Below are 23633 nucleotides of genomic sequence, written 5' to 3'. Positions count from 1 at the left end.
CAGCTGCCATATCAGGCTCCTTTAAGCTGTGAGAGTTCTCCTCCTTTCCTGTGGTGATGACCATGACAGTATGGAGAGGCACAGCTGGGGTATTGTGTAAAATGTCTTTTGAGATGTGGCTGGGTGTTTTTCTCATGAGTGAATCATGTTTGTGGGCTTGGGGGAGATAAACCGTCGAAGCGAGGTCGTTTTCCTCAGAGTATGTCTCAGCCCCGTGGCTCTGCATCCTTGAGGCTGCCCTCGGTCACCTGGCTGACACGGTATTTTTCAAGTTTCTGTAAATTGTTCTCAAATACATCTATTTATCTTCAGGGGGTGGGTAGGAGGAAGCTAGAGGACAACCTGCAGAAATCTGTTCCCTCCTTTGTTAGGTCTCAAATACAGGACGAACAGCTAACTAAGGTGCTTATTAACATATCAAAGCTGATGCCGGCTGCCAGGTCTCCCAGAATCCCTTGGACCCCAGCAGTTATAGGATCCTTCTGGCTGGCATGCCCAACTCCCTCCCTATTCTAAACTCCTCCAGCCAGGGACTGGGCTGAGCTTTTCCTTCCCCCAGCCTTTCTGATCCTATGTAACTCAGCCAGGTTCCTTACTTGGCCCTTTTACCTTATTTTGCCTTTTGATCTCTTGGCCACTGCTCCAGGTTCGCCCTTCTCGCCCCTCCTCCCTTCTTCCCTCTCATCTCTCCCCTATGCTTCTTCCCTCTTTTCCTCACATGTTCAGTCTGGACCCTTCCAGAGCCTCTGCACTCCCTCATGTCTACAGAAAACCTTCTCCTGTCCATCCCTGGGAACATCACTGTCTCCTTTTTACTTCATCATTCACCTTCCATCACGTGGACACAGAGATCAAACTTACTGCCAGGCTTGTCAGCAAGTGCTTTTGACCCCCTAAGCCATGTCAACAGACCTAATTTTTATAAAGTGTGCTCCTTTTAGCAACCTCCCCAGGTGTGCTGGCTGGTTCTGTGTGTCAACTTGACACAGGCTGGAGTTATCACAGAGAAAGGAGCCTCCATTGTGGAAATGCCTCCATGAGACCCAGCTGTAAGGCATTTTCTCAACTAGTGATCAAATGGGGAGGACCCAGCCCATTGTGGGTGGTGCCATCCCTGGGCTGATGGTCTTGGGTTCTATAAGAAAGCAAGCTGAGCAAGCCAGGGGAAGCAAGCCAGTAAGTAACATTCCTCCATGGCCTCTGCATCAGCTCCTGCTTCCTGACCTGCTTGAGTTCCAGTCCTGACTTCCTTTAGTGATGAACAACAAAGTGGAAGTGTAAACTGAATTAACCCTTTCCTCCCCAACTTGCTTGTTGGTCATGGTGTTTGTGCAGGAATAGAAACTCTGACTAAGACACCCGGCTACCCATGGTTCTCAGCACTGGGCATGTCTCCAAGTGTGTCACATAGCCGTGAGCCCACACTCCCTCATCTCCCCCTTGCAGGCTTCCTGGTGGCAGGGACTTCACACTCAGCATCTAACCTATAACATAAAGTGACTTCTTACCTGTGCTCACTAAACGCTTGGCCCATGCTGAGAGCCTCAGGCACTACCTGGCTAGAACCCAGGAAAAGCAGCGAGCTCTCTTGTGACCACCATCTACAGGTGAGAAAGTGGCTGGGAAGACTCTGCAGTCCCTTCCTTTGCCCTGGAAGAATTTAAGTGTCTACCCCTCCCCATCACTGGACTAGCTCAAGGACACAATATTGTGATGAAGACAGAAAGGTCGGGGCAGGGTGAGTAACAGACTCTAGAGCAGACTACTGTTATAGAAGGTTCAGGCTTGAGGTTCAAGGGGGACAATGAGGCTAGTTGTCCTTTGGGTAGAGATTTACTAGCACGGTTATTAATGACACAGACAGACAGGCGGATGCCAGCATGACCAAGGCTGGGGAGAGCTCAGACCCATGAGGCAGAGTGGAAGGTCCCTTCTAAGGGTTCACAGAGGAAAGGAGATGTTTCATGGAGTCAGGCTGTCTTTGATACCCTGGCCTGAAGTAGGGGAAGGGGAGGGACTTCCTGCACAACCAGAACAGAATGTGCAAGTCAGAGAACATGGGGGGAAAGAGAGAGGAAAGGGCATGATGTACCCATTACAGGAGCTGCCATGTGATGTGCCCACAAGCCATCAACTGCCACCAAGCCTTCTACTTTTGACATCCAGAGGATGGGAAGTTTGGCTGAGCACATACCTTGCTTCATCAGCAGGAAGCGGAAAAATGTACTCGGAGCTGGAACCTCCCCTCGTGGATCTCATTTTATTAAATTTTAAACTTTAATAAAACAATTACACATGGCAAGCCCTGGGCTCCCCATCCCTGCTACCCCCTCCAGTTTGAGTTTCCCAAGAAGCTTTGGGGCTTGCAGAACCTTCAGTTTCCCAGGCTTTCTTGGGGTGTTGGCATCTGACACTCAGAGCCCTGAGTGGAAGATGGAGAAGAAGAGGAACCAAGAGAGGTGGCCCAAGAAAGAGTGTCTTAATCAAATTTATTGATGTGATAAGATCTCAGCCTACTGTGGGCAGCATCATTCCCTAGGCGGGGTTCCTGTACCATACAAAGGTAGGAAAATGGAGCTGAGCGCAGCAAGTCTGAGATTATATACACATTTCTCCCTGCTCCTGACTGAGGATGTGATGTAACTAGCAGTTTGAAGTTCCTGCCTTGATTTCCCCACTATGACTGATTATAATCTGGAATTATGATCCAAAGGACACCCTTTTCCCCCTTGGCTTCTTTGTCAGGATATTTTATCACAGCAACAGAAACAAAACAAGGATACCAAGCCACTCTCAATTGGCAACATCCCCAGATTCCCCTCTTCCTGTCTCAGGTCCAGGCTCCTTATTAGTTCTTCCCTCCCTTCTCCCTGCCAGACTCAACTAAAACGCCCTCATCCCCAATAGTCCCCATGTGATTCCTGCTGAGGCCCAAGGAACAATTTCTTCACCCCTAAAGCCCTCTGGATATTCCAGAAAGTCCCTCTCCACAACCTTCATCACTCCCTGCTAGAAGCACAGTCAGCCCTGGTCAAGCAACATTGTCTCTGCTAATAAGCAAGCTTGTAGCCACTAGAAACAGCACAGCCATCATTTTGTAATCCTCCAGCAGCCCCACACTGCCACGCAATACAAGGCAACAGTATCCTTTAACAGGGAGGGCAAAATAGGTAGTTTGTGGGGAGCCAGGTTCTAGAAGAAGGACCTGAGAGCCACTTGCTAGGACTGGGCAGATGGCAGACCAAGCTCCAGAGCAGTCTACCTTCCCTGCTTTCCAAAGCAGTCCCCTCTCCTCGGGCCCTGTTCTCATCTCTCTTCAGACCTAAATGTAAGGCACAGAACAAAAGAATCCAAAGCCCTTGCAAGATTCACTGTTCCAAGCTTTATCTGTCCTGATCCTGACATGGCGCTCTTGTCTGGGGAGAGGAGAGCACAGTTGCACTTAGACCAGGAACAAGGTAAGTGGGGTCCTTGTTCATGGAGTGCAGGAGAGCCTTCCAATTCACCTGTCACACAGCAAGTTTTAAGATTCTTAGGGCCTAATCCCCAAGCCCACCTCTCATCACACTCTGGGACGCACCCTTCTCAACTTGGATTTCTATGGACATGCCTTAGAATACTCAGAACAGAACAAGCTAAGGGTTGGTGATATGGTTCATTCAGTAGAGTATTTGTCTAGCAGGCAAGAGGCCATGGTTTCAATTCCCAGGTCCACATAAACCAGGCATGAGAATATACTCCTATAATAAGTAGAGGCTGGAGAATCAGAAGTTCAAAGCCAACCTGGGAAGCATGAGATTCCATCAAAAAGAAAAAGACAAGGTTGGAGAGGGGGGAAGAGGGAAGGGAAGGGTTAATGAGATCAAAGACTAAAGCTAGTGTTGTAGTCAGAGTGCACAGCAGTAAGCCCTGAGTACAAGCCCAGGTTTACAGACTCATGATCTGCCCCACATGCCCAGACTCCCGACCTTGTGCTCTTTATAAAACTCAGGGTTTTTCAAGCACTTCTTGCCACAAATGCTTTTTTCCAGGCCAAGAGTCTTGTGGAAAGAATGACAAAAGAGGAAGAGCTACCAGTCTTTGCCCTCACCCATGGTTGCTCCACGCTGTCAACCTTCCATTGAACTGTACACTTCCATGGGAAAGTCATATCCAGGCTCCCAACACACAAACTAATAGCTGGATCCCACCCACCTCCCAGAAGTCTTCTGTGCTTGCACTATCTATCGACCACCCACCACCAGGTGAGGTTTTAGGTGAGCCACTCTAGCTCCGTAGGTACAGACCTTCCTCCATCCCTTGCAGGCCAAGCTCATTTCCTTCCCTTCCCTTCTAAGGATGAGTTTCCTTCAATTCTCTATGGCTTTCGAGGGTAAATATGTTTTTTTGTTTTTTCAAATTAAGAAAGGTCTTTCTCTGTTCTTTCTCTTCACCAAAGGGCAAGAATGTTTTACACTGGGGAGAAGCATGGGGGGAATGGTTCAATTAGATTTACGAGATAAATCTGCCAATCCCCCTCTTTTATAATTGGAAGTAATGAACTTTAATAAAAAATGGGGGGAAAAACAGCAGACCCCCTTCAGTGTGAGATCAGATGTCATGGAAACTCATTTGATCGCTGTCTTTCAAGTTTTGCTCCTATAGGGCATTGTGAGGTCTGGGAGGCCCAGGAGAAGCAGAGGGGTTAATAGCTCTGAGTCTCTCTACTCCTTATCAGGACAAGATGCCAGGATCAGGAGCTTTTCTGCCTACCACACCCACACCCAGGTCTACACCCAAACACACACACACACACACACACACACACACACACACACACACACACACACACCCTAAAGACTTAGGGAGGCCAGACTATGGCACCTTTCCCTGTCAGTACCCTCTCTGACCTCAGGGATCCTTCCATCAACTGACATGCAGTTCCTAATGACCCCTCCAGCCTCAGCCTAGCCCAGGACCTCAGGAATAAAGTTTGTAAATTCTCTCCTTACTCCCTGATCGCTCAACACAAGTAAATACACCCTTCTAGAATCTTCTACCCCAAGACAGCAGCTCCTCCTGATTTCTCTGGTTTTCTCGTCAGTGTTTTTATTATTATTATAAATGTAATGGATGCTCATTATAGAAAAATTCAAAAAAATATAGATAAGCAATAAGAAGAAAATGAAAATACCTCATAACATCACTGTTCCAAAAATCATATTAGCACCTTGGTTTATAGCCCTCCACACATTGCTCTATGCATATAAAAACAAAGTTTTGTTTTTATGGATTTCTCTTCCTTGTACAAAGAACTGGGATCAGAATGTGAACCTTTCATCTCCTTTCTTCTTAAAGGAGACTTGATCCCATGACTCCCTACTGAAAGCAACTTCTGGGTGTCCCTGGACTTGGAGTGCCTCCTTCAAGTGTCCCTACATGAGCTATTCCCCCTAACCTTGCAGAAGCATCCAGACCCATCCCTGGACTCTCACAAGGCTCTTTGTTTGTCTAAGTTCCAATCCCAGAACAGGTGAAAGAGGTTAATTAGCTCTGGTCACCATATGTTCACACCGTGAACACATCTGAACCAAGTTCAAGATCAATCCCCTCTCCGAGGTCTGCAGCCATCAGTCACAAGGACTGGCTGACGACAGTGCATCCAATGGCCCCACAGCCATGAGCAAACGGCACAGACACACAATGTGCAAGACCAGAGCAGTGTTTAACCAACACCACACAGAGCCGGTGTGATGGCTCACCTCGGAACTCCAGCACTTGGAAGGCTGAAGCACGAGGATTGCTTTGAGCTTGAGGCAAGCCTGTGCTACATAGTGAGCTCCAAGCCATGTTAAGCTTCAGAGACCTCAAAAAAAAAAATCTAAAACAATAATTAAAGCAAAAATCTCAATTTTCTCAAACATTCTAGATAGTCCTAAGTCCATACACAGTAATAAGGAAGTAATTTTTTTTTCTTTTTTCTTTTTTTCGGAGCTGGGGACCGAACTTAGGGAGGAAGTAATTTTTAAGACATGTCAGAGGCTTGTTAGGGGTTAAAGAAAAAGAAAAGCAAAAATTATAAAAGTTCTGTCTGAACCAAAGTCATTGGAGAATATGAGGACACACGGGATTTGGGGGCCAACACTAGAGTTTCCAGTTCAGTAAGTGTCAGGGCAGGGGCTGGGAATGTGTCAGTTTAAGGAGACCCAGATGGGGTTAATGGGGCTGGTGCCCAGCCTTTGAACACTACTGTTGGTGGCTTCTAATTGACGGTGCTTATGAGCAAGGCACACTAGTATGATGCACCTCATTTATGTCACTACTATGGGGAGACCTCGACCCACAGACCCCTCTATCTGTCCCCCACAGGAAGAGGTCTCTAGATAGTGGACACTGTTTCCCTGACTTACATCCAAGGGACATCGTGCCTTGGACCTTGAAACTTTTTCTTTTCTTTTTTTTTTTTCCTTTTTTTTTTTTTTTTTTTTTTTTTTTTTTTTTTTTTTTTTTTTTGCACACTGGGGCATGTGACCATTCAGGAGATGAAGGGTTGTCAGGATAGCAGCCAAGCCGGTGAGTTTCTGCAGCCCTGGGGAAGTCAGTTAACTAACTTCAGGAAGCAGACATCTGTCCACGCAGTTCTCTCTATCCCACAGCGCCACACCCTGTGGCCCCGTGTCACCTGGGCAGCTCTCTCTTTCTTCAGCAACACGTCAATCATTCCTTCTTTCTCCCACTGTTTATCTTGTCTCTCGTGCCAGCTTAGTGATACGGACACTGAACCAAGCACAGTGAGGCTACGTGGTCCATGCCAAGGCAAAAGGGGTGCACAGGTGCCATGGGTGCATCTAGGAGGCACCCAAGTAAGGCTCGAGGGTGTCTAATGTAGAACAGAGACTTCATCAAACAATACAGAACAATGGTGGGTGATGTGGGCCCTGAGCCCCCAGAGCCGGATGCAGAGTTCTTGCTGGGCTTACTTAGCTCAATCTCTCTGGTCATCTATTATTCAGATGAGCAGTGTAGTTCTCATGACTGTAACAACATATCTGACTAAATCAAATCAAGAAAGGAAGGGAGTATTTTTGCTCATGGGAAAAGTCTAGGATGGCGAGAGTGTGATTCAACTGGTTACACTGTATCCACATGTGATGGTTTGTATTTGCTTGGCCTAGGGAGTGGCACTCTTTGGAGGTATGGCCTCATTAGAACAGGTGTGGCCTTGTTGGAGTAGGTGTGTCACCGGGCTGTGGGCTTTAAGACCCTACTCCTAGCTGTCTGGAATTAAATCTTCCACTAGCAGCCTTCAGATGAAGATGTAGAACTCTCAGCTCCTCCTGCACCATGCCTGCCTGGATGCTGCCATGCTCCTGCCTTGATGATACTGGACTGAACCTCTGAACCTGTAAGCCAGCCCCGATTAAATGTTGTCCTTTATAAGACTTGCCTTGATCATGGTGTCTGTTCACAGCAGTAAAACCCTAACTAAGACAGAAATTGGTAACAGGGACTACAGTATTGCTGTGATAGGCTTGACTGTGCTTTCTTTTGGAAGAATGTGGATTTTGGGACTTTGGATTTGGAAATCAGTGGAATGCTTTAAATGGGGCTTAATGGGCTATCCTAGTAGGAATATAAAGGGCTTTGTTACTGAGAGTGATCTGAACTGTTCAGGCCTGGCCCTGGTTCAGTGAAAAGGAATTTCAGTATGTGGCCTAGACACTGTTTTTGTGGTATTTTTGGAGGGAAAATGTGGCTCCTTTTTGTCCAAAGAGTCTGCCTGAGGCTAAGGTGAAGAGATTTAGATTAATTGCTTTGAAAAAGGAAGTCTCAAAACAGCCTGGTGTAAATTCTGTTGTGTGGTTACTAAAGTTCACTCTTATGAAGAACGTTTTAATGAAAAGGAGCAAACTGAGAAAGGAAAAATATAAAATATATGGTTTGAGTATTAAAGGGACACCAGGAAGTGAAATGGAGCTGACTCCTATGTTCAGGGATATTAAATTAAATTAAGAAAGTAATGTGGGGTTGGGGATTTAGCTCAGTGGTAGAGCGCTTGCCTAGCAAGCGCAAGGCCCTGGGTTCGGTCCTCAGCTCCGGAAAAATAAAAAAAAAAAAAAATAATAATAATTAAAAAAAAAAAAAAGAACATTCATAAGAAAGTAATGACCTTGGGGCAGGAGCCCACCCAGCTAAGTCAGCTCCAGGCAACTTAGCACAAACCTTTAATCCCAGGAAGCAAAGACAAGCAGATCTGAGTTCAAGGCCAGCCTAGAACAGAGCAAGTTCTAGGTGAAGAAAAACTTAAATCCAGGCTTGGTGGACCACACCTTCAATCCCAGTGCTTAGGAGACAGGCCTGCAGATCTCTGAGTTCAGTCAGCCTACAGAGCAAGTTCCAAGAGAGCCAATTTTAAGCAGTGAAGGAATTGGAAAACAGAAAGCTGGCAGTAATATAATAAAACAAGGGAGCCACGTTCCAGCCCTAGCAAGCAATAGAACTGGGCAGTTTTGGCCACGTGGCTCTGGTTTTAGAGTCCAGAATAAAAGGAAATACTGGGAAAGTTGATGCTGGTTAGCTGGAGCTAAGAGATTAGTGGTGATTAAGAGACTAGAATGGCTGAGGTGAAATCTTCTGGGAAGTGTTTTCTGAGAGCACAAAGAAGCTGCGTTCCAGAGATAGCCAAGGTTGTACCTCGTGCTGCAGCTGGACTAGGCAATGTGTAAGAGTGATCCAGGTGATACTGGTTATGAAGGGATGAAGGGGTCATGGAGAGCAGCTGAGGCTTGGCACTGTGAGAGGCCATGGAAGGCCATTGGTGAAGGTACAGCCTCAGTTGTATTGATGGCCCAGGACTGAAGGGGTCATGCAAAGGAGTTGAGGCTTGGCACCATAAAGAGAGCCTGTGAGAGGCTATTGGTGAAGCCTCGTTGCTGCCGAAGACCCTAGGGTATTGGAGATGCCAGTACCATGGGATGACCACCAAGAACAGCAGCAGAAGTGAAGTGGACCAAGCTGAACTTGAGTGCTACAGAGGGCAGAGCTGGAGAAGTGACGCCAGTCCTTTGGAGGCGCACATAAGATCATGTGTGGATCCCAGACATTAGAACAAGAAGCTGTAATATTGAAGTTGCCTTGGAGACCCCAAGATGTTCAAGATGCCAGAGCCATGGGCTATCTGCCGAGGAAAGCTGCTAATAGGGAGTAGAACCAGCCCAGGAGAAAGAACTTTGTTGCTGTCAACAAAGATGAAAAGGAAGTTGAAGATCTGAAGACTGCTTTGCCATCAGACATGGAGATGAAGAGTTTGCAGTTTGTCTAGCTGGTTCCTGTCTTGCTTTGGGGGTTACAGTGAAGTGATTGGATGAATCTCAGAAGAGACCTTGAACTTTGGACTTTTAACATTGTTGAGACTGCTGTAGACTATGGGGACTTTGGAAGTTGGACTAAATGTATTTTGCTATGTGTACAAGCCTATGGGGGCTAGGGAGTGGAATGTGATGGTTTGTATATGCTCGGCCTAGGGAGTGGCACTATTTGGAGGTGTGACCTTGTTGGAGTGGGTGTGTCACCGGGACTGTGGGCTTTAAGACCCTACTCCTATCTGTTTGGAATTAAGTCTTCCACTAGCAGCCTTCAGATGAAGATGTAGAACTCTCAGCTCCTCCTGCACCATGCCTGCCTGGATGCTGCCATGCTCCTGCCTTGATGATACTGGACTGAACCTCTGAACCTGTAAGCCAGCCCCAATTAAATGTTGTCTTTTATAAGACTTGCCTTAGTCATGGTGTCTGATCATAGCAGTAAAACCCTAACTAAGAAACCACATTCAGGAAGTTTGGTGTTGGAGCTCAGCTCTTTTTTCCCTTCGATTCAGTCCAGAACTCCAGCCCACGGAATGGCATATGCACACAGGCATGGTAGATATTCCCCTTCTAGTTAAACCTCTCTGGAAAAGCCCCCAGGTATGCCCAGAGATGTGTCTCCTTAACGATTCTAAATCCCATCAAGTTGACAGTCAAGATTAACAATGACAAAAAGGTAGGCAAGTCTGCCGTGACATCTGCCCTCAAGGTTTGAACTCCTGTAGATCCTTTCCATATGATGTTTTGGAGTTTGAACTGTTTGATGTCATTTGTTACTCGGGCAGTAGCTAAAACAGGGTGACTATAACCTTACTACAGAGACCTCATGAGGACTACACAGAATACTACAGGTAGAGCTCACTCTTAATTTCTCTATGTACGACCAACTATAATCGTAGTAAAGAACACCTGTTTCCCACAAGTGGGAAACCCCAGTCTGACGGTGTCATTTGGAATAATACAGAGCTTCAGGGAGAAAGACCCTAGAACCTACATGACAGGCTCCCAATGTTACCGTAATAAATGACAGCAAATGTAGCTGCTTAAAACAATACAAATATATTCCCTTCAGGACAGAATGTCACAAGTCCAAAGTGGATTACGCTTGGCTAGAATGACAGATGGCGTGAGTGCAGCCTCATCCTTCCCGAAGGGGACATTCTGTCTTCCAGCTCCTTAGGCTGCCCGCACTCCTCAACTCGCCCTCGCTTCACTCCAAAGCCTCCTTCTGATGCCACCGCGCCTCTGCCTCTGCCACTCCTGTCTCTCTCTATCCATCCCACTTCATGAGGTCCACCCGGAGAGAGCAGCGCACTGCTTCAAGAGATCTACGTTAACCAACTCCGTCAGGGCCTCTGGCCCAGGTCAGGGTGAGCTGTGACTAGAAGGGCAGAATCCCCCACCTCAGTCCACCAGGCTTCCAGGGAATGCACTGCCCTCGTTCACGGTCCCCTTCCATGTTTCCCAATCCCCTGCCACCTAATTCCATAAAAATCTAGGTGAGAGAGAAAATCTTGACACTGTTTTCCCATAGGACTGAATTTAATAAGTGAAGACTTGGATTCTCACACATTTTCTAACACTTCAGGAAAACAAACACCACTGCCTGCTTCCCCTGCTAACACCGTTATCGGCATAAAAACCACTTCCTATTTCAGTCAGTGCCACGTTGCTCACATGAAGAAAGGTGAATTATTCAGTGCAGTGTTTAACTGCCATTTAATATTTGATCCATTAACAGCCTTTGATCTCTTCCCTAACAGTGGGGTGCTCCCGGCTGCCACAGCAGGATGAACTTGCTGCTTGTGTGTAAGTGTGCACACATATGCATAAGCAGAGGCTTGCACACCAAGTGTGTCTCTGTGTACATCCGAGACCCCTGAAAAGCACACACAGCACACAAAAGGCACCAGTGAGGACACTGACACTAGTCCTTCGCAGCGGCCTCCCTGGGAGCCCTCGCCACACCCAGCCCTCACCCTGTCACTGCCAGCCCTCCAAGGAATTCAAAGCACAGAGCCTGGCACTGGGCACTTCACCGGCTGGGGTGAAAGAAACTGATGGCTCAAATCTGGGGTCTCCGGGGAACCTCCAGTTCCAGATCTCTCACAGGTTTGGATCCACTCAGAACATTGCCTTGCCTCCCACCCGAAGCCACACAGGGACTGTGGGGGAGTTTGGATCTTAGAGAGAATGTTCTTTGTCCTAAAAAGGGAGTTAATTAATCCCCCTCAGGCGGACTGTCTTCTGCTCTGCCAGTTTATCACTTGACGGAACTGGATGCCTGGATCCCGAGTTTCTGAGATGGGAATTCTGCAAAAGGGGAGCACTGTGTGTGACTGAGCAGGGAGAAGCATGGCCTCTCTTCCACACACAAACACACACACACACACACACACCCCACAGGTTAGACACACAGATATACAGACACACTTGGAGACATATGTGTGTGTGTACACATATATATTCAGATACACAGAGACACAGACATACAGATGTATACAGAGAGAACACATAGGCACAAACGCACACAGAGGCAAATATGAAGATATAATACACACATAGAAAAGTCACACAGACAGAAAGAGACATAGACATAGATATACATAGAAACACACCAGCTCTGAAGCACAGACACACATATATATATCATACACGTATATGGGCACAAACACACATATCGAGACACAAAGTAAGATGCCATACATAGACATAAATGCATAGACATACAGATATATACAGATACACATATATACATAGGTAAATATATGTACACACAGGCACATATGTATGCTGCATACCTACATAAACAGAAACTTGCATATATACATATATATATATATATACACACACACAGAACATATACAGAAACAGTTATTCAAATATACAGAGATTCATAGATACATACAGCACACACAAGCCCACACTCAGACATATACATACAGATGTATAGACACATACTTATATATACATATACACATTCATTACATAACTATATTAAGAGATGTACAAAGACACAGAGATGCAAGGATATGCACACAGACAAAAATGCAAACATGTGCATATATACACAGACATGCATAGGTACGTACATGCAGAAAAATACACAGGTAGACAGACAGACAGACAGACAGACAGACATACCCAGGTTCCCCGGGCACCCACAGAGCCTCAGCTCAAGGCTCCTCACTAGAGGAGGACAATGGGTTGGGGGAGGTCAGAGGCGTCAAGTGGAGCAGGACCTGGTCCTGCCACCTGCACCTTCCTGTACCTTCTCACAATACCACAGTCATGGGACCTGCAGTGGCTGCTTAATAAACTGATCGGTGTGACGGCTGGCTCATCTCTGCATCTTCCCACTGGGATGAGAATCTCTGTGTATCTGTTCGTTTGTCAGCTGCAAGAGGCAAGGAGGCTTTTGCTTGTTGGGTATCATTAAAACACAATCGACGGGGTTGGGGATTTAGCTCAGTGGTAGAGCGCTTGCCTAGCAAGCGCAAGGCCCTGGTTGGTTCCCAGCCCGGAAAAAAAAAAAAAAAAAAAACAAGAAAAACAAACAAACAAACAAAACACAATCGACAGCCACCTTCTGCATGTGTCATTGGTTGAGATAAATCAACTATACTTTTATAGAGAAAAAAAAATGGACACCTGATTTAAGCCTCTTTGGTTCCACGTTCTCTGTAATAGAGGTGAGAGACGGTTCTTTGGTACCCACTATTTTAATTTACAGAGAGCAACTCTGGCGTCATTTTCAAGGGTTATTGAATTTTCATAGACTATCATCGGCTTCCGCATTCCCCTGTGTAATAGAAACCTGAACTCGGGAGGTTTTATGGCCTCCTCTGAGAGTCTCTTTCCTCCAGACTCCTTGAGAAACCAGACCGACCAAGAGAGAAAGGAGGAAGCAAGAAGCTGGCAGAAGGAAGGGAAGAGAGGAGAGAAGGTGGGGAGAGCAAGCGACAGCTCCTGCTGCACCCTGGGCTGAAGCTACGCCAGGAGCCAGCCCTGCACAGAGGCTTATCGATCGAGCCTTGGATTCTCTGTGGCTGTGCTGGGCCCAGCCAAGCTGAGGGCAGAGGGGGAGGCACGTCATCTTTTGTGCCAATGGTCCAGCCATAGGTCACTTTTCCTATGGGACAATAAACCCATAGCCTCTATTTAATGTGCCCTAAGAATACCCTCAGTCTGAGCAACAGGTCCTGCAATAGAAGGTCCTCTCTGCCCTGCCTTGACTCAAGTCCCAGGCTCCTGTGACCATTTTGCTGCCAGGACAGCTGACCTGAGTCACACATTTTCTGGTGGTCGAGGGATATCCATGGTCATAAAGAATGCATTTCTTTCCCTGTACAAGAAATCCAAAGCACAGAGATAAGCTCCTTCCAGAGGCTAGACCACACAATGCTGGTGGCTTCTGCAACTGGATCACTAGTAAATGAAAAGGAATCAAGGAAGTCCAGGCCCTCCCAGCACTGCTGATGCACTCACAAACTCATTGTGATTGCTTGCCCAAAACCCAGCCAGTCAACATTCCAGCATGTATGGGGCAGGGGAGATGAGGCCCCACCCTTAGCTGAGGGGCTATTGGTCACTGATGGCGACTGGGAAAGGCAGAGTCATTTTTCTTCAAGGATATGAGCCCTGGGGGATGGCATTACTTCACCTATAATCATCCTCATTGCTTCACGTATAGGTGTCAAAATTGGACTCCATGGGTTATTTAAAAAAACTAAAAGAAAACAAGAAGTTAGGAAGGTCATAGAGGATACAGAAGAGGGAGGGGAGGAGTTTATATATATATGAACTTCTTACAGAAAAAATTAAAAAATACTATTTTCCAGAAAAAGGTGAAAGAGGAGGAGGAAGAGGAAGAGGAGAAAGAAGAGGAGGAGGAGGAAGAGGAGAAAGAAGAGGAGGAGGAGGAAGAGGAGAAAGAAGAGGAGGAGGAGGAGAAGGGAAGAGAAGGAGGAGGAAGAGGAGGAGGGGGGGAGGAGGCGGAGGAGGAGGGGGAGAAGAAGAAGAAGAAGAAGAAGAAGAAGAAGAAGAAGAAGAAGAAGAAGAAGAAGAAGAAGAAGAAGAAGAAGAAGAAGAAGAAGAAGAAGAAGAAGAAGAAGAAGAAGAAGAAGAAGAAGAAGAAGTAGTAGTAGTAGTAGTAGTAGTAGTAGTAGTATGGATGACCTCGAGCCCTCAAAAGCAACATGGCAGTTCTCTTAAAGCTGGGCCCTTTACAGTGGCCAAGGAGGCCAAGTTCTGCTACTCCAAAACCCAGAGGTCAAACCTGCTATGTCTCTGTATTTCTCCAGAACCAGCCCATCCCAGGACGGCATGGCACATAGTCCATTCAGCTATCACCAAGCCATCATTCTGGTTCCAAGGCTGCATTTCTTCATTGGCCTAGCAAGAGGGTGGTCATTGTTCTGTTCTTGGGCCTGCTTCCAGCTGGGAACTTGAATGCCCACCCTGTAGTGAACACTCTCTCTCCCTGCACCCTGCACAGTCACTGGGGCCCTGGACAAGGAGTTACTATCTATGTTCATGGGGACACGTCAAGGCAGGGGTCTTGGCAGCCTAAACTTTGACCTTTGCTTGGCTTTGCTATTTCAGCTACCACAGTGTAGGCATCTGCAGAGCGGTTGCCATGCAGCAGAAGCTCTGACCTCTTTGGGGTAGCACCTTAGATTGTAGGCCTCTTTGCCTCTGCTCTGTCAACGCCATTCACCCCACAGTGCATGGAGAACAAAGAATAAGTCATTGGTTGGGAGAATGTCTTCTAATTACATGGTTATTTTCAGAATGTATCTGTTGAGGGAAAGGTTGGAGAGAAGTTAGGTGCAACTAGGCATAGCACAACTGAACATTCCCTGAGCTCATGCTGGCTTTAAGACCCCATTTCTTGAGGAGAGTTCAACTTATTCCTATCGGGATTAGAGTACAATGACTTCTTGGGCTGGGAGGGAGGGACTGTCCATTCATGCATCAGACTTTGCATGGCATTGGGAAGTGCTCTCTTTGGAACCTTCCATGCTGTTCAGTTGACAGCAGCTAATGATGGCTATGTGTCTGGAAAACCTCAAATCAGGAGATGCCGATGTCTCAAATTACTGATCCTTTAAGTCTTGGGGAAGGAATCGAGGAACTACGATTTTAATTTCAAGAGTACTCCCCTTTGTAGGTGGGTTAAAATAGGACAGATTCCAAGCAGACTTAGTCTTCAAATGCACTTCATTTGTATAGAAATGAGCTGTTGACAAGTATAAGACTGAGTAACAAATCCCCCATGGGAATTGCTAAGGAGAAAGTGTACTCTGACAAAAGGAAAATTTGTAAGTAAAACACTATATGATGAGAAGAAGAAGAAGTGGGAGGGGGACAGTAAGAAGGAAGAAGACAGGGTTGGGGATTTAGCTCAGTGGTAGAGCGCTTGCCTAGCAAGCGTAAGGCCCTGGGTTCGGTCCTCGGCTCCGGAAAAAAAAAAAAAGAAAAAAAGAAGAAGGAAGAAGACAAGGAGGATGAGGAGGAGGAAAAGGATGAAGAGGAGGATGAGGGGGTCCAGGCCCACTGGCCCATGTTGGTGAAGACTGCAAAGGTCTCAGCTATGAGCCTGTCTACATATGCGGCTGGGCACTTGTATTCATGTGCATGGATGTGTTCCTTCCCTTAACACACAAGTACCAAGCACCCTGTGTGCACCAGGTAAGTGGGAGACCCAGAGGTAGACCTCGAGGATCCAACAGTAAACTAGACAACACTGGTTCCCAAAGAAGATAGTCCAGCTGAGAAAAGAAAAGCTGAGGGAGCCTGAGGGAGCCAGGAGGAAACGAAGGTAACATTAAAAAAAAAAACAAAAGTAGGTACAGATAAAGAGGTAGGAAGAAAGGGCTGGAGAGGAACTCAGTGGTTAGGAGCCTACGTTGCTCTTGCAGACGGGGAGGGGAAGAGAGAGGGGGAAGAAGAATGAGGAGAAAGAAAAGAAGGAAGAGGAGGAAGAAGATGAAGAAAAAAGGAAGAAAGAATGACAGATACCCAAGACACCCAAGTACTGATTAGGAGAGACAGAGTCTCAGGAGGCTGGCCTATGTGGGGTGGGACGAAGCAGGATCATGTCAGGGAGAGAGCTTCAGCTGAGGAATTCTTTAAATCAGAGTGTCCTGGGTATATGTTTGTTGGGGGTTGTCTTGATTGCTAACTAATGAAGGAAGGTCTAGCCTACTGTGGGTGGCACTATTCCCTAGGCAGGAAATCCTGAACTACACAGTTCAGGGAAAAGGTAGAAGCAAGAAGCAGGCAACGTGGGTGTGTTTCTTTCTCACTGCTCTGGATGTGATGTAATTAATCACTTGAGTTCCTGCCTTGTCTTTTCCTTAAAAATGATGAGGGGAGCCCTGGTTGGGGTGGGCAGGAACAGGATCACCTGGGGGAAGAACGTCAATTGAGGAATTCTCTAGGTCAGATTGACCTTTGCCATGACAGAATGTGTCCCAGAAGTGTAAGCTAAAATAAATCCGTTCCTTCCCTGTTTGGTTGGGAGTATATCAGTTACCTTTCATTTCTTTGATAAGACACCAAACGTGACTTAGGGGAGAGTTTATTTGGGTTTATGGATCCAGACGGGGAGGCCACAATGACAAAGGAGGCAACCCCATGGGGAAGACTAGAAACCATATCTTCAACCACAAACAGAAAGCAAGAGAATGAACTGGAAGTGGCAGGGGTAGGGTTATTATAATCAAAGCCCCACCCCATGCCCCTGTGACATGTCCTCCAGCAGGAAGACAGGACAGAGGAAGAAGTAGTGCAGAGTCTGGTCCTGGTACCTCAGGCACTCTGAGATCTAGCCCGGAAAGTATAATAGGTTCCCCTTCTTGCATCCCATGAATCATTCAGTCTGGGTCACTCTGTAATAGGGCCACATTTTCCTACCTCCCAGCCACTATCATTATGATTGTGACCATCTAGAAATGCCCTTCCCCAATATATATAACATACCCTGTCCTACCTGAGGATGAATTAGCTCAACTCCAATTCACATCTTAGTCTCCAATGTGACATTCCTGATGTACCATTTGAACCACATGGCCCGACTGACTCTGAGCGCTGTTTCTTCCCCTGGACATGAGCACAAGGGTGCAGCCTCCTTGTCGAGCACGCAAGGCCGCCCTTGGAGTCAGGCATAACCATTTCACAATGTGCAGGATGAGCACACAAGTGGGAAGATGTCACAGACCTCAGAGATACAACTGATGCTCTGTTTTCCTGCCCAGCAGCAGGGGAATGGCCTTTGAGAAGGGAGAAGAAGCTCCTTTGAAGAGAAAAGCCCTATGGATCTACATCGGGGTTCAGGGCCTGGGAGCCTGGAGACATATCAAGCCAGGATCCCCCTACCCTGCCTCACATGCCTTTCAACATAACCTCAAGCCTCACCCCTGCTTTCTGGCCTTACTTGTGGCCTTCCTCTCCCAACATCATCCTCTCTTCTCTTTGTTCCGCCTGCCCACTTCAGGAACCGTCCTAGTGACTGTGGTCCAGGATGATATTCCCTCTCCTCTCTGTTCTCACTAAGTCCTCCAAAACCACAGCACTGCCCTCGAGTACACCCCAAACCTGGGATTTACTCACACACCCCAAAGGTGGCCCATGTAGCAGAGTAGCACTTGGGGGAGAGGGGCTGGGTAACAAACACTCAGTGTAACCCTGTCTCTCTGGCTACTGTTCCCATAGGTTGACAGCCTTTGCTCAGCCAGGGGACCAATGCTCTCAGCGGTGCCCAGTACTGCACTGGCTGTAAGGGGACTATAGAAATCAGAACCCCTGTGCCCTAACCCATGAAGCCTATGTTCTAGCAAAGAAGGGGCTCCCAGCCTGGGACTTAGGGCAGGGCCAGCTGTTTCTCCTTCTGCCCGACTTGGGGAGAATAGCAGTGTTGCCACCCCACAATCTCAGTCAGCTTCCCTGGCTTACAAGGCAAGTGCCTGAGACCCAGAAGGCTGCAGCTACACTCCTCAGCCAACCTGAGCTCATGAGTGTGTGGTGCGTGTGTGTTTGCACACGTATGCACATGCGCACACACACATATCCCTGAATCTTCAAAGATTTCTTTCAACTTCGCAGAATAATGAAGTCTCTCCCATAAAAATAGCCCATCGGCTTCAGTCTGCCATTATATTTTTCCTGGGACCCTGGGTTGAGCGCCAGTGTAATCTGTAAGATAATATAAGCACTAAGAATGTTTTCCAGAGACGCGGTCTTCAGCCTAACAAATGCAAACTGCTATTAGGGGTGCGTTTGTTAGCACTGATGAGGCCTAGATCACCCAGCTTTGGCAGCAAGATGAAAACAGGCTGATTTTTTTCCCCTTCTAAGCTGTTCAGCTTCTGAAAAAAAAATTAGCATAATGTGTTGAATGTTCCACACAAGTCTAAATTAGTCTTAAAAACTCCTTTGTGATTCCTCTCCCATTAAAGACTTTAAATATCGTTATCCTTCTTTAATAGAACAATTCATCAATGTAGTCCTCTAAAAGGTAAGCAATAGAGATGGATTAGACAAGGGAGTGTGATATAAAGTACACTCCTGCAGAATTAATATGCTAATACTGTACCAGGCACTTAGTAGGTGCTTAATAAATGAATATTCTATTCATTGACTGAGATTCCTTTGTGTTTACAAAGTTAAGTCCTTTTGGTATTGTTTGAAGATTTTAAAAGTCAGGACTGCTCAATCATCAGTTTCCATTTCAGTCGAGGACTCGGAAGCTCCCACAAAGAGCCTTTCCTTTCCAGACTTGGGCCTCAGACTTTGACATAGCGCCACCTACTGCCAGAGCTTGGCCATCTCTCAAACATCCCCAAAGCCCTTCAAGAATATCATGGCATTTGTTTGCAAACATTCTAACAGCAGCTACTATGTGGGACAGACCCTACTGTGTGGGGTAGACTCTACTGTGTGGAGCAGACCCAACTGTGTGGAACAGACCCTACTATGTGGGACCTACTTTGTGAGACAGATACTACTGTGTAAAATAGACCCTACTGTGTGGGATAGACCCTACTATGTGGGACAGACCCTACTGTGTGGGATAGACTCTATTGTGTGGGATAGACCCTACTATGTGGGACCTACTTTGTGAGACAGATACTACTGTGTAAAATAGACCCTACTGTGTGGGATAGACCCTACTATGTGGGACCTACTTTGTGAGACAGATGCTACTGTGTAAAACAGACCCTACTGTGTGGGATAGACTCTATTGTATGGGACAGACCCTAGGCATCTAAGTATGTTCACTGGACAAGAAACATGAGCACAGACTCATGTGATACCCATCCCAGATGCAGGCATCCTGCATCCATTTTCTTCCTTGAGCAGGCAAAACCCTATACCTCTGCCACACACACCCAACACAGCCCTCAGGCCTCACTTGGCCCTGACGTCACGGTGTTGGTACAACAAGGTCTGGTCTCTGGTCCTAAAGGCGGCTCCAAATTGGAAAGCAAACAAAGGCTTGGACAGGTTCTCAACTCAAGGTTGCTCTCCGTACTGCAAACAGGTTGTATCCCCATGTCAACCGGAGATGCAATTAAGCTATTGATCCAACTGCAAAATGGGCATTGATAAATCAATACAGTCAGATGCCATAGATAAACCAGGCACATCATCAGGAGGCATGCATGTGTGAATGATCCGACATGGACTGGTGGGAGCAGGGATCTCCCACCTCAAAATGGCTGAGGATGCTGAGCACCATTAGGCTGTGGAGCAGACTATTTTGCCCTGAATTATTGCTACTCTCTCACCCATTCCATAAGTATTTTTTGTATGCCTGGCTATACACCTGGCCTAGGGACAGTGGGACAGCTGAGCCTCCCCACTGTTCCCAGGGGCTCATGACCTAGAGAAAAACTAGCAGAATCGTCTCGTGACATGGGACATCCTAGTTAAGGGAAGCCCATGTGGGGCGCATGGGACATGGGCTTTTAACCTTGGTGGTGTAAGCAGCCCCTGAGATCAGCCTTTGTCCCTGGCTCAGCTTTAGAACTGAGAACTCGGGGCTTGGAGAGGCCTGGAGTGTGGGGGCAGGGAGATGGCTCTGGCCGAATATGAGGGCCTGAGTCCCGATCTGAGACATCCATGTTAAAAGCCAGGCACATAAACTCAGCCCTAGAGAGATAGAGATGAGAGGACCCCCGGAACTTACTGGCCAGCAAATTGAACCCAACTGGTGAGTGACCGCTACGGTCTGTGAGAGACCCTGTCCCAAAACTAAAGTGGGCTACCCTCAAGCTGACAATCTGAGTTTGAGCCCTTGGACCAACATGGTGAATGGAGAAAACCCAATCCTGAAACTTGCTCTCTGATCTCCATGCAAATACTTTGGTGTACACACACACACACACACACACACACACACACACACACACACACACACAAAGACTGGGTGAATAAACAGATAACAAATGTTCGATGAGAATTTGAACCCAGACTGCCAAGTTTTAAAACCTGTATTCCTCCATAACAGGGTCTATACAACCAATATCTTGGATCTCATCTTGGAACAAACTTTCTCTACAACCTCAGACATCATCCCACCCCCAGGGCAGCCAAGAACGACCAAACACAGAAGACAGCCCAGGTCTGAGGTAGCCTTTAACAGGCTGGGGGACTGGGTACACTGCCCGGCACCTACCCACCGTCCATGACCACCACCTCATGATTAGAAACCCAATGTTGTGTAGGCACTAGGCACTGGGAGGTCTGGCCCAGATCCCAGGCCCACCACAGGATGTAAAACCAGATTAACTTAAGACCAATTAGGGTGATTTTGTTCCTTCTGTTGATGGATGATTTAGGAAGAAACACATGACAAAATTCTGGCCAAGGAGACATTGCTCAGAAACACAGGACTGCTGGAGGAGCAGCCGGGAATGGTCTCTTAGCGCTTAAATAGAGATGCACAGACCATTTTCATCCGCCAGACTGGCAAGATACCAAGAGGCCGAGAACACATTGTGTTGGTGTGGGGAAGTGGGTCCTTTAAATATTGCTGACGGGAGCGTGAACTGTGCAGATCCCAGGAAGGGCAATTTGAAGATCGCTGTCAAGGTTACTAATGTACATCCCTCTTGCCGGAGCCGTTCCACCTCTGGGAATTTATTCTACAAGAATGCTAACATATTCGCAGAATTGGTTATAATAGCAGATTGAAAAACAACCTAAATATCTATCAAAAGATGACAGGTTAAACAAATAAGGTTATATCCACGGAATGCAATATGACACAGCTATAAAGCCATAGTGAAGGTACGTTTTATTCATCAAAATATTTTGATAGGCGATAAAAGTAAAATGTCAGAAAATGCATACAATATGCTATTGTTTGGGAAAATAGGGATAGGAGAGACAAAACTATACATTCATATTTTCTTGTACATCGCTATATAAAGAAGTTATGGGGAAATATCAAGCCCAATTTGTGAACAGATAAAGGCAGGAATAAAAGGGACACATTCTATTATGTGCCTTTTAGATTTGCAAACCTGTGTAGACAACACTTACTCAAACAATTAACTATCCTAGAAAGAGAGTGGAGGGGCTGATCCAGATGGCTTCATCAGAAAGGGCTTACCTTGCAAGCCCAGAGAGTTGGGGAGGCTTCATCAGAAAGGGCTTACCTTGCAAGCACAGGAGTTGGATCCCCAAAGGCCTGGTGGTGTAAGCAATTATAATCCCAGAAGTGGAAAAACAGAAACAGGTAGATTCCTAGGGCTCAGTGGCCAGCTAGACCTATTTGGAGAGTTCAGGGCTAATAAGAGACCCAAGAAAAGATGGACAACTGTCTGAGAACAACCTCTGGGGTTGTCTTCTATTCTCCATATATTATACAACACACACACACACACACACACACACACACACACAGAGGAATGTGCCAGGCATTGTGGTACACAGCGGTAGCCCCGGCACTCAAGAAGCAGAGTCAGAAAGATTGTCGTAAATTCCAAGACATCCTAGTTTACCCAGTAAGTTCCAGGACATCCCGGAGATGCACAGAAAGGGTTTTCGTCTTTTCTACCTGAGGGAATTCACATGCAAGAACAGAGACTAGCAAGATCAGCTGATATCTGCAAGAGAACGTGTCTTGCAGGACCTAACAGGGCCATCGCACACACAAACTTACAGCAGCTATAAACTAGCCAGACACAATGCTTGCATGGGCAGAGCATGGCCTGGAAACGTCCCACCCCTAATTGAGGTGCTACTGGTAATCGGTGACTGGAAGGAGGGATAGTCAGAGAGGTGGCCCCTGACGGGCTGCCTGTGTCCACAGTCCTACACCCATATACATGCAGGCATCACCAGGTGAATTCAAAGGGATTAAAAGAGAGAACACAAGGGGTTGGGGATTTAGCTCAGTGGTAGAGCGTTTGCCTAGGAAGCGCAAGGCCCTGGGTTCGGTCCCCAGCTCCGAAGAAAAAAGAACCAAAAAAAAAAGAGAGAACACATGGAACTGGGAGAGAAGGGGGAGGAACTGAGGCATAATTAAGAAGGAGGAAATTAATTATTTGATCAAAACATACTACATGCATTTAGTGTGAGGCTAAACCCAGCGTGTCATGGAAGCAGGCTGACTGAAAATACATTCTGGTGGCCTGGAGGGTCAGGAGACTTAGACGGATTTCCATGTGCACAAAGGTGGGGCTGCCATACCTTGTGTGTGGGTGTCATGGAGCCTGGGCCTCTGACATAAAGCTGAGCTTAGAGTCAGCCCACCCATAGGAGGGCTAATCTCTGGAGAAAACCTCACCAAGGGAACGTTTATTCCCTGCAAACAGGAAACTAATCCAAGGGCTTAGAGAGACATGGCAACAGTTAAGAGCACTGGCTGTTCTCCCAGATGACCTGGGTTTTAATTCCAATGGCTTAGACCCATAAAGTCCAATTTCAGGGGATCTGATGCCCTCTTCTGGCGTCCATGGGTACTGCATGCACACAAAGCACAGACAAGCTTGCAGGCTGATGAGCAAGAACAGGTGACCTCCCAAGTTTTCACTGTTTCCCAAGGATGCAAAGCAGGATTGCAGCTTGGCAGGGGGAGCAAATGCCCACTCCTGCCAGAACCTCAGTGCGGATGACACTTTCTTAAAATGTTTTTCCCCATTGAGATTCTTTCTGAGGGGCGAACAAGATGACTCAGTGGGAAAAGGCACTTGCAGCCAAAACTGACTATTTGATCTCTGGGATGCACATGGTGCAAAGAGAAAACTGACTCCCAGAACTGTCCTCTGATCTCTA

At 46.9% G+C, this 23633-nt stretch overlaps 1 pseudogene; it reads left to right on the top strand.

Moving 5' to 3' along the window:
• The first annotated feature begins 14542 nt into the window (after positions 1-14542).
• On the top strand, positions 14543-15000 carry LOC116908626 (annotated as a pseudogene).
• The last annotated feature ends 8633 nt before the right edge of the window (positions 15001-23633 follow it).

This window comes from Rattus rattus, chromosome 9 (genome assembly GCF_011064425.1).
Source record: "Rattus rattus isolate New Zealand chromosome 9, Rrattus_CSIRO_v1, whole genome shotgun sequence".
Lineage (NCBI taxonomy): Eukaryota > Metazoa > Chordata > Mammalia > Rodentia > Muridae > Rattus > Rattus rattus.
The sequence above is the reverse complement of the archived record's forward strand: the minus strand, read 5'-3'. Positions and strand labels throughout refer to the sequence as shown.